General features: G+C 40.9%; 1 pseudogene; it reads right to left on the minus strand.

The window, feature by feature from the left end:
* Positions 1-381: 381 nt before the first annotated feature.
* Positions 382-495, minus strand: LOC113240822 (U4 spliceosomal RNA; annotated as a pseudogene).
* Positions 496-10,697: the final 10,202 nt, after the last annotated feature.

Raw genomic sequence — 10,697 nt, forward strand, 5'->3', positions numbered from 1 at the left:
TAATTACAACCCAGGAAGGGTTGCCTGAGAATCAGATTCACTATTTTCCTCCAATGGAAACCAAGTGTTGAGTAAAGAAAAGCAGAAGAATTTAACATTTCAGCCTCTTCTGCAATCTTTCTGTTCCTATTTGAGAATTCGTCTTCCTCCACCCTCTCTAGCCTCTTACTGCAACAATCAACATTTGTGAGACAATATGCACAAGCCAGGCTTGTGTGTACTACTCTCAGAAAACCATCTGCAAACCTGGGATATGATTTACCATTATACCTAATATTTATTTTTCATTATTAAAGTTTAATTGCATGCCAAGTCAATGAAAAATTAAATTTGGCATAAGGCTTGTGGACAGCCTTGTACCACTCTAATACCACCTCTGGTACGATCTTTTATATTTCAAGTTATCACGGCAGGGTACCGGGAAAAGTTTTCAATTAGCAATAATTGCACCTTGGCTAAACCTCATTGGCTACAATACTGTCACTGCACAAAGCTATAATCCTTTATATTTCAAACCTTGTTAAAAGTGTGTCTAGGAGCACTACAGGAAAAAAACTGAGGGTTGCTAGAGGGGAGGTTGGGGTAAGTGGATGATGAGCATTAAAAAGGGCACTTGATGTAAAGAAAAAAAAAAAAAAGTGTGTCTGGGGCGCCCGGGTGGTTCAGTCGATTGGGTGACTGACTCTTGATTTTGGCTCAGGCCCTGATCTTGGGGTTGTGGGAAGGATTCCATGCTCAGCAGGGAATCTGCTTGAGATTCTCTCTCTCCCTCTCCCTCCGCCCCTCCCTTCAACGCACGCACACTCTCTCTCTAAAAAATAAATAAATAGAACTTTTTTTAAGTGTGTCTAAAATAACTTGGCTCACTTTCCTGCTTTTGCTACATACAAAATAGTGGCCATATCAGCAGGTACTCAGTATGTTGACTATTACATTCTTTAGGATTCTTGGTTGCAAGTGACAAAAATCCATCTGAAACCAACTTAAGGGAAAAAAGAACGTATTGCCTTTGATAGCTTTGGTAGCTCACTGACTGAATCTAAGAAAAAGCTGCAGAATCTGAGAAATCAGGGAAGACCACCATCAACGCACTTTATCCATTGGGATTTCAACTTGCTTCTGCTTCTCTTTATGAGTTAGTTTCATACATTGTTATTATATATCGCCCTCTCTGTGGGGTGGGAAAGATGTCACCCCAGTCAGAGTTTGGCTGCTCCCTTTCCATTCAAGTTGCTTTTTCCCCTTGTCCAAGTAGCAAGAACAGGGAATGATTCTGTTTGGTGGGGAGGTGAGATATTTCATTGGGTCAGCCCTGGGCCAGAGGGACAGATCTGCTATCAGGATAAAGAACATGGCAAATTTTTTGAGGTCTACCAAATAAAATCATTACCATATAATCCAAACATGACCATACAATCCAATCATTACCATACAATCCATATAACGGTGATGCCGAAAATCTTATCTTTTGGGTCGCATGAAAAAAACCTGTGACAATACCTCAGAATCATCCTTGTGAATGTTAATTCTCATTGGGGAGTATTGTATATGTAGACAGAATAAGATTTGGGAGAGAAGCCTGTATGTCACTAACTATCCCTAAAATATATTTGTAGTAAATGTTAAATCTCCAAAAAATAGGATGTAAAAGTCATTTTCAGTTACTTTTGAACTCAAATTTGCCATCTTTATTTTTTTAAAAGATTTATTTATTTATTTATTTATTTATTTATCAGAGCACAAGCAGAGGAAGTGGCAGGCAGAAGGAAAGCAGACCCCCCCGCTGAGTAAGAAGCCTGATGGAGGACTTGATCCCAGAACCCTGAGATCATGACCCGAATAGAAGGCAGATGCTTAACCGACTGAGCCACCCAGGTGTCCCTCAAATTTGCCATCTTTAGTCTAGATTTTGCTACATGCAATACAAGTACAATAAAGAAAAATCTAAACCAGTAACTTTTGATTTAGTGATTGAGCTAATCTTTTTCATGATCCATTAATCACATACTCATATGGTATTCTTTTCATGAGCTTCTGTTTTTTAAAAACACATCACCATGACATAAACATTAATTACAGATTTGAGTAAAGAGGAAGTATACCTCTAGCCATGATTCATGGGAGAACTGAAAGCTAATAATAAACATTTACTGTAGCTCAATTCTCTTTTTCAGTCCTTCTTCAAACACAAAAAATTAATTATAGGGACCAAAAAGCCATTTTCAAACATGATAAAACCAAACAACACTGTTTGGAAGATTCACTAACTGAAATGTGAATGCTTAAATGATCAAGAAACAAATTTCAGAATATGTTTAACAGCAAAATGTAGAGTTTATGTGAATTTGTTCCCCAGTCAAGGTTCACCGATAATTCAAAATATACAACTAAAGTAGTCTTATTATTCAAAATACAAAGTCATTTTTATATGAAATTAGCCAAGAATATAGTCATTTTACTTAGAAATGTCATCTGAGTCTTATGTAAAGCATATTTGACATGAATAAGACATTCGGCACTCCCTTTAAAATTACTACACCAAACTTCAATTAGGCTTTAATATTCCAGAGGCCTTGGCATTTGTACTCTATTATGTAAGTCAAATTTTTAAGAAACTGATTGAATATTTTGGACCTTGTATAAAACTATTTCCTGTAAATTTCTCTGGAATTCCAACTCCAAGGAGACTTTTACTCTGGCTATTGTAGCTGATCTGACTCTCAATATCATGAAGACTGAAACGATTCTATGACTGTAAGCTCAGTGTCCTTTTGTCATGCAAATGATATTCTCTGTGCTAGCACTAATTTGATATATCACAGGTGCAGAAAGCAGAGATTACACAGTAGTATAAAGACATAGACATTTGAAACCTCTTCAGACTTTTGCATGCCTTTTTCAAAGCTTGTAAAACTTGCTGGGATGTTAACAAGTAAACTAAGAAAGTAGCAGGACCTGGGAACTGGACTCAGAGTGACACATTTATTGATATGCCTCCTTAGGCAAGTCCCTCACTGTCCCTGTGCCTTAGTTTTCTTGTTTTAAGTGGAGGTAATAATAGGTACACCAGGGGACTGTCTGTGGCAATAAATAAAAAGATGAATGAAAACCCTGGCATGTAGCCATTTAACTTCATAAATTATTACTATTATTATTTGATTCTGTTACAAGGAGTAAGCCTCAGCTTTGAACATTTAATTTTGGTTGAGAACCAAAAGTTGTTTTTTGGACTTATCACTAGGGCCAAATCTAATGCCAATAGTGGCTTTACTCAAACTTGCCAATGGATGTCAATGATCACCTGGACCATCTTCAAGAGCACCAGCGGACCCTCGTTAGTGAAGTCCAGAAAGAATGTTAAATAGCCATGTCCCACGCTTCTGAATTCCTGAGAACCATTAATGTTCTTGATCATACAACAGGAAAGTTTACCCCCTCAAAACACTAGGCTTAGCCTGTGCGAGAAGAGTTCAAATTCCTGGGTATACACATGCTGGAACCCCACCATCAATATTTTGTCTCAGTGGGTCTAAACTTCAGGTTTAAAAAGTTCCTCAGGTGAGCAGAAACCCAGATTCTGTTTCCTAATGCTTTTTGCTGTTCCTACATCATTAATGGTTGTTCCATGTCAATAAGTATCTTTCTACAACATCATTTTAAATGGCTGTCTGCTTCTATAATTTGTTTCAGATTTGTGCTTGGCTTCTAGTTCAAGCTAGGCACCACATACATTAATACCCTTGCTATTTATAAAGTGGCCCTGAGTCTTAATGCCCAGGCACAGCTTTATGGTTTTGTAGAGAGGAGCGGTTAAGACCTGGCGTCAGTCTGAACTCACACTCCAAACTTGGACAAACTGGTTAGCAATGCAGGTGCCAGTTCCTACATCTGTTAAATAAGGATGATCATAATGACACCTCATAAGGTGGGGATGATTCAATTTGAATATGTAAGGTACTTAGCACAGTGCCTAGCACAACCTAAACAATAGATCTTAACTATTGAGAAAAAAAAGAAGAAAAAAGCAGGCTCTGACATCCAGAAGCTGGCCAGGCCTTCATAGCTGGTCCTGGCTGCTCTCCTAGTGACCATAAACAATGTCACAGAATATCAGACAAGCCCACTTTAGTGACCATGGTCACTAAGTGACCCACTCTACAATCCTGCCTGAACACAGACAAAACACGAATACTGTCCAAACCACAAAATATGAAACAGTCCTCCTCCCAGCAAATGAGTGCTGCTTCTTTGCCTCATTCTAGTGTCCTCCTTGGCAAGAAGTACTCAGCTACCCAATCATAAAAATGCCCTCTTCTTGGCAGCATCCAATACAAAGCAAAGCCCCCAGTTCCTTACCTCCTTCCCAAATAACCTAACACAAGCCCAGTTCACTAATAAGTCCTTTCTAACCCCCTCACTGAGATGCCCCACAGCTCCCCAAGGTACAAAAAACCCACCTTGTTCCACTCAAGCTGAACACGTGTCCCTGATGGTCCTCAGCTGGAGGCCATTGCTGGTATTGTTCTGGAACCCTTTCTTCATAATAGAACTACAATGTAGGAAGCTTGCTTTCACCTTGGAACTTTATCCGTATATCATTTGAAAAAGTAGAGGTGGGAGCCAGGAAGCAAAGGTCATCCCGACTTAATTTGAGAAACACCAACAGAGATTAAGGATTAAGAAGCATTGCAACCCTGGGGGGCACCTGGCTGGCTCAGTGGGAAGAGCGTGTGACTCTTGATCTCGGGCTTGTGGGTTTGAGCCCCACATTGGGTGTAGAGATTATTTAAAAATAAAATCTTAAAAAAAGCACTGTAACTTTTGTAAAAAATGGTCACTGTAACTTTTTATCAGAATATTCATTAACCACAAGACACATTCTTAGAATGCAGGGTCTGCATATTACTCAAGACTAAAGTTTTTTCTAAAGTGTCCAGCTGTAAGGCCATAGGTTGTTCCTAATTTATAAATGGGTTGTTCCAGAAATTCACTTAAGGTTTGTTTGTAACACAGAGCTTCCAACTGAAACCGTATCATAAATGGTCATTAGGTTTACTGTTCATCCCCAAAGTCTATTTAATCCTGAATACATGTGAAGTACTATTTCAAATGCGCCTTCATGTATGACTTCTCGTCCAGGTAAAAATGCAAAATGCATTCTCACTGTGGGAGGTCCATCTCACCAATATCACCAAAAGTAGCAGTATAAATCCTGCTGGTGCCAGTAACTTAACTCCCTACAAATGCAGAAGAGGTGTGACCAGGACAGTTGGGGCTGCACCGGGCTTTATGAGACTGCATAGCAAGAAGCTTGGAGTTGGGCAGCAGGGTTGATTAACTCAGTGAGTTAGAGGCTCAACAAAATATCAAGGACCCATGAGCGAGCCCACCCCTAGCTTTTTGCCATTATTGTCAGAGTATCAGGGGCGGCTGCAGACCTTACCACATCCCCACACAAACAATGAAGCCCAGTGAGGAAGAGGAGAGCTTATGCCACAGTGATCTCTTCTTGGGGGAGGGGAATCTTCTTTTCCAGAAGCGCTCCCCCCTCCCAACTTTCTCTCACTATGAAAACTTCACTGGTCAGCCAGGGGTGTATCCCATGGCCATGCCGAAACCAATCACTGCAAGAGGAAAGGTTCTCAGTGCCACCTGCACACTGGCACTGCCCCAGAGCTTTGGAAACAAAATTCCAATTCTCAGCAACAGTAGGTTTTAAAAGTTCCCCAGCTGTTCCAAGAGTATACTTAGAACCTAGCCCTCCTGCATTAGCCTAATCAAGTTTCACCCCTGCATAGGCCTTGGGGCTCTGCCAGCAGCCATGGGGCTAAGGCCGTGGGTGAGCAACGAACTCCATCTGCGGAGTAGACACACCTTGCTATAGCCTAGAGAAGGGGTCTCCGCAGACCGGTCACCCACTAGGTGACCTATAATGACAAATTTAAAAGATACGTTATAAGAGATTTGATGGCTATCTTAATCCCTAATCCCTGCAAAAACTAGACAATGAAGAAAATACCTTATAAACTTCAACTCCAGGGTATTAACATAAAAGCCATTAGGTGATTATAATGTCATGGTGGCCTACATAAGCAAACCAAAATCGGCCTGTAAATACCTCAAGGTTATGAAATCAAAACACTAACAATAACCAATCACAAAGAGCCAACGAGGCCTGAAGCGATAGCCAGTCAATCATTTCCTTACTTCGCTTCTGCCTTTTCTCTGTAAAATCTCTCGCGCCCGAGCTCCTGTAGGCGGAGCCCACCTAACCACTTCCGGCTTGGTGCTGCCAGGTTCAAAGTGATTTCCGCTCAAAGAAACTCTTAAATAAATTTTTAATATGCCCCGGCTTATCTTTTAAGTTATCATCTCAAAACAGGGAACCGAAGGAGACCCCCAGGCGCCCCCAGGAACACGGAGCAACAAGCACGAGTACCTGCTGAGCCCCTTGAGCTCGCTGCTTTCTGTGTGTGGGGACGGCGGGCAAGTCCCTCTCAGGTCCTGGCTTCTGGCTCCACAGCTTTCTCTGCAGCTCTCTGCGTTATGAGCTTTCACGCGTCACTTGAGCATTTCTTTTTCTGGAGAGGGTCCCGAAAGCGGCTGGAATTGGGACTGTGTCCGACTGCAAAACCAGACCGGGTCCGGGACCAACTGGTTCCGTCTTAGAAACTGGTCCGCGGATGGCCTGGGTCCGACTTAGAAACCGGACCGGGTCCAATGTGAAGCCTCAGGTGAATAAAATTTTGTCTTAAGGCTGAACAAGTATTAAAGATAATCTTCAATTACAGTGGCCACGGTGAACTTTGAACCATCTTAGATAACCTTATCAATTTACGAGGTGCCCTAGAGAAAGAGGGGTCTCAGCCAAACACTGACTACAAACGGTAGAGAGAAAATTATTTTGCCTCCTCTACAGTTTCTGGTGGCCAGCATAAGACCTGCTGGGACACCCCCGCTCACTCTGGAGCACGCAGAAGGCATCCTGGGAAAACTGGCAGAGGCCCGCAAAGTGTAACAATTCTTAACCAAAGTCAGCTTTCCCAGACCTCTGTCTGTTGCCTGGTGGAAAGAAGGTAAATTTCACATTTTCCCTTCCTTTCCAAATTCGGATTGGCAGAAAAAAACATTGGTTACCCATCCTTTCTCTCCTAAGGAGAGCGACGGCCTCCTTTGTCTCATTTTGCATCCTGAGAACTTGGCTTGGCAACTGTCAGACTGGGGGCCCCAAAAAGATAGCTGAACAGAAACGTGTGTTGCACCCCATTCGTGACTAGATAAGCCTGGGCAGAAATGTGGATTGCATTCCATTTGTGGCAAGGGTCCTACCAACTGTGGGACCTGATAGTATTTGATAAAAATTGTTACACTTTGCTGGCCTCTGCCAGTTTTCCCAGGATGCTTTCTGCAAGCTCCAGAATGAGCCGGGTGTGTGGTGGGCTTACCAGCAGGTCTTATCCTGGCCACCAGAAGCTAGAGGGAAGGAAAAATTACCCAGTAATTCCAGCTCTCAGGGGAGTTGTCCAAGTCTTCTTTCTAATGGTTATCTTTGGGAGTGGCTCTGGATCTTGTGAAGGTAGTATCTTTTGCACCTCTTTGAGAATCCCTCTTGGTTCTATGGGGTAGTTCAGTACTACCAGGAATATTTACTGTTTGTCTCAGCTGAAACCTGACAAGATACTCAAAAGGATTTTTTTTTTTAAGTAGCACTATGGTCATAAATTGACCAAATCGGAAGCTGATATTCAGAGCCTGATAAGAACATTTTTTTAGGACTTCTCCCCTAAGCTAAAATGAAACTATGTACCCGGAGGGAAAGAAAAGCATTCTGAAGCCACTGTGGAAGGAGTTCTAAGATGTTCTAAAGACAGGGCACCTGGGTGGTACAGTTGGTTAAACATCCGACTCTTGTTTCAGCTCAGGTCGTGATCTCAGGTTGTGATCTCAGGGCCATGAGATCGAGCCCCCCCCCCACCCCCCCACCCCCCCCCCGCCACGGGCTCTGTGCTTAGCGCAGAGTCCGCTTGAGAGTCTTTCTCCCTCTCCCTATGCCCCTCTCCACTCTCGCTTTCGCTCTCTCTAAAACAAATATTTAAAATAAAATAAAATGTTGTAAAGAAACCCAGCTCTAGGAGGCAGACCATAATAGACTCTTAACTATAGAGAACAAACTGAGGATTGTGGGAGGGAAGGAGGATGGGGGCATGCGCTAATGGGTGATGGGCATTAAGAAGAGCACTGGTTGGGATGAGCACTGGGTGTTACATGTTAGTGATCAATTACTAAATTCTACTCCAGAAACCAATACTACACTATATGTTAATTGAATTTAAATTAAAAAAAATTAAAATAAACCCAGCTCTAAATCTATAACATATAAATCTTTTGCTAACCATCTTAGTTGCAGATCTTCTCCCTGATATAAAGAAGCAAATGGAGGATAATGTAGTTGGATGGCTGGGTCAGTGGCTAGAAACCATTCAGATTGCAACCCAATTCTTTGAGGAATTAACAAGTATACTTACCTTACAATTCGAGTCTTCTCAAGAATAGAAATGCAACTCTAGAAACAATTCAAAGCCCACCTATCCTTTTTCCAATACCAAACTCACCCCGATTCATCTCAAAAGACTCGCAGATAGCGTAAAAGGTCTGGATTTAGGAAACTGAAGCTCTTCTTGGAGAATCAACCTTTCTCTGTGGCTTTGAGATGCAAATGTTCAATCCGGTTTTCTCTAGGAACCCAGAGCCATCTATTGAAGTGCAAACTTCAGGGAGATAATTCTTCTCAGAAAAACAAAAAGAAGCTATTTGGAAATTAGGCTGAATGAAAAATCTTAAAAGTTTTTTTCCACAAATATTAGTAAAAGCTTTAGCCATCTGAGCAGGTAACCTTAACTTATGCTATCTGCTGGAAACAGAATTTAGATACAACCATTCTTTTTTAAACTAATGAGTTTTGCACTATCATACCTGTCTCATGGCTAAAATTTTAAAATGGAAAGCTAGAAGATCTCTGTGTCTTGTATGTGTGTCTGTCTATTACAGATGTGTGGTATTTTTCTACCTCCAGATGATAGTCCCAAAATTAATTTGTAAAAAGTTCTATTTAATAGGCCTAAAGACAAACAAGTATTTATATAAATCAAACATACTCTCAGAAATATAGAAACTAACCCAAATGTTTTTCAAGCTCACATCATGATGTAGAATAATCTTCAGTAAATAAAAGCTAGTTTGAGTGTGTTGGTTTAATTAAAACAAGCACGTCTTTAGAATTACCGGCATTAAACAAAATACTTGAGTTCTACCTAGGTTTATTAAAACTCAAATAAGCTAACATATGTTATTTCTTACAGGATATATCAGCAAGAACAGTTAGCTGTTTAATGTCTCACGAAATTTTCATGAGTATTCTAAACATAAGTGTTAAGAACAAGCAAATAAGTGTCAGTAAAAGTTTATAAATATACTTTTCAATAATATTCAATATGGTATGTCTACTTAAATACAGTTTCCCAAATTTTTTTTAAGAACTTGAAACCCTAGTTATACTGAGGTAAGTTAAATGTTGGCTATTGATTATCTCAACCATTCCAAATACGATAAAATACTAAAACATTAATTACTGAACATAAGTTTATCCACTTTTGCCTTTCTTTTCCAGAGGAACTAAAGACATTTGGCTCTATGAGTAAATATCTTTTGTGCCACATTGAAAATTTGACTATGAGGAAGAACCTCTAGAAATTGTGAAATGTATTTATAAATTTCCCAATCCACAGAATGCCAGTGTAACCGACAGTCCACATGGCTTACTTCTTAGTTTTCACTAGGAATAAAGGATTCTAAGGGTTAAGAATTCTAATCAACATATGTAATTAAAACTACGTAGGAAGAGCACCTGGCTGGCACCGTCAGAGCAGCATGTGACTTTTGACCTCGGGAGTTCAAGTCCCATACAGGGCGTAAAAATTCCTTCAATAAATAAAACTGTAAAAATCCTACTTAGAAACAATAAGGGTGAAAGGAAACTACCGTATACTCCTGAAACCAGTATTACACTGTATGTTAACTAACTACAATGTAAATAAAAAGTTGATACAAAAAAAAAAAAAAGAAAAGAAAAGAAAAGTAAAGGAGGGAAACTCCTGTGTATCTATAACCTGAACTGGATCCTGAATTCTCCTGGTTTCCTCAAATGTCCGGCTACAACTCTCCAGACTAACGTTGCCCATTTGTTGCCCATCTTCCCCCACCCTTCTGACTTGGAATCACTAAGAACAAAGGCTGCCCTGGAGCCTCCCTGGAAGAAACCATACCCGGTCCTTCTCACTGCCAAGACCACAGCCAAACTGCAGGGCCTTGAACTTGGGTCCACTTCTCCCAATTAAAAAGGGCTCCTCCAGACTCTTGGAAGTGCACACCAGCTGGAGATCTAAAATTAAAGCCGACTACGGAGGGTCCTCCTCAGAAGCAGATGGCATCTTGAGGTGGACAGCTCCCCAAGATCATGGATCAAGATCTTCATCTCCAATCTGAAGCTTTATTCCTTTTGCCTTTCCGCTACTTGCCTCTTCTCTCTGGTAACACACAGGAAAATAATGCTCCTTCGCTTGGGCAACTATTGCTGAATCTGCTGCTAAGGCCACAGCCACACAACAAAGTCTCTAGACTTTCTTGCTAAGATGGTTTCA

The sequence above is a fragment of the Ursus arctos genome, chromosome X, assembly GCF_023065955.2.
Source record: "Ursus arctos isolate Adak ecotype North America chromosome X, UrsArc2.0, whole genome shotgun sequence".
NCBI lineage: Eukaryota > Metazoa > Chordata > Mammalia > Carnivora > Ursidae > Ursus > Ursus arctos.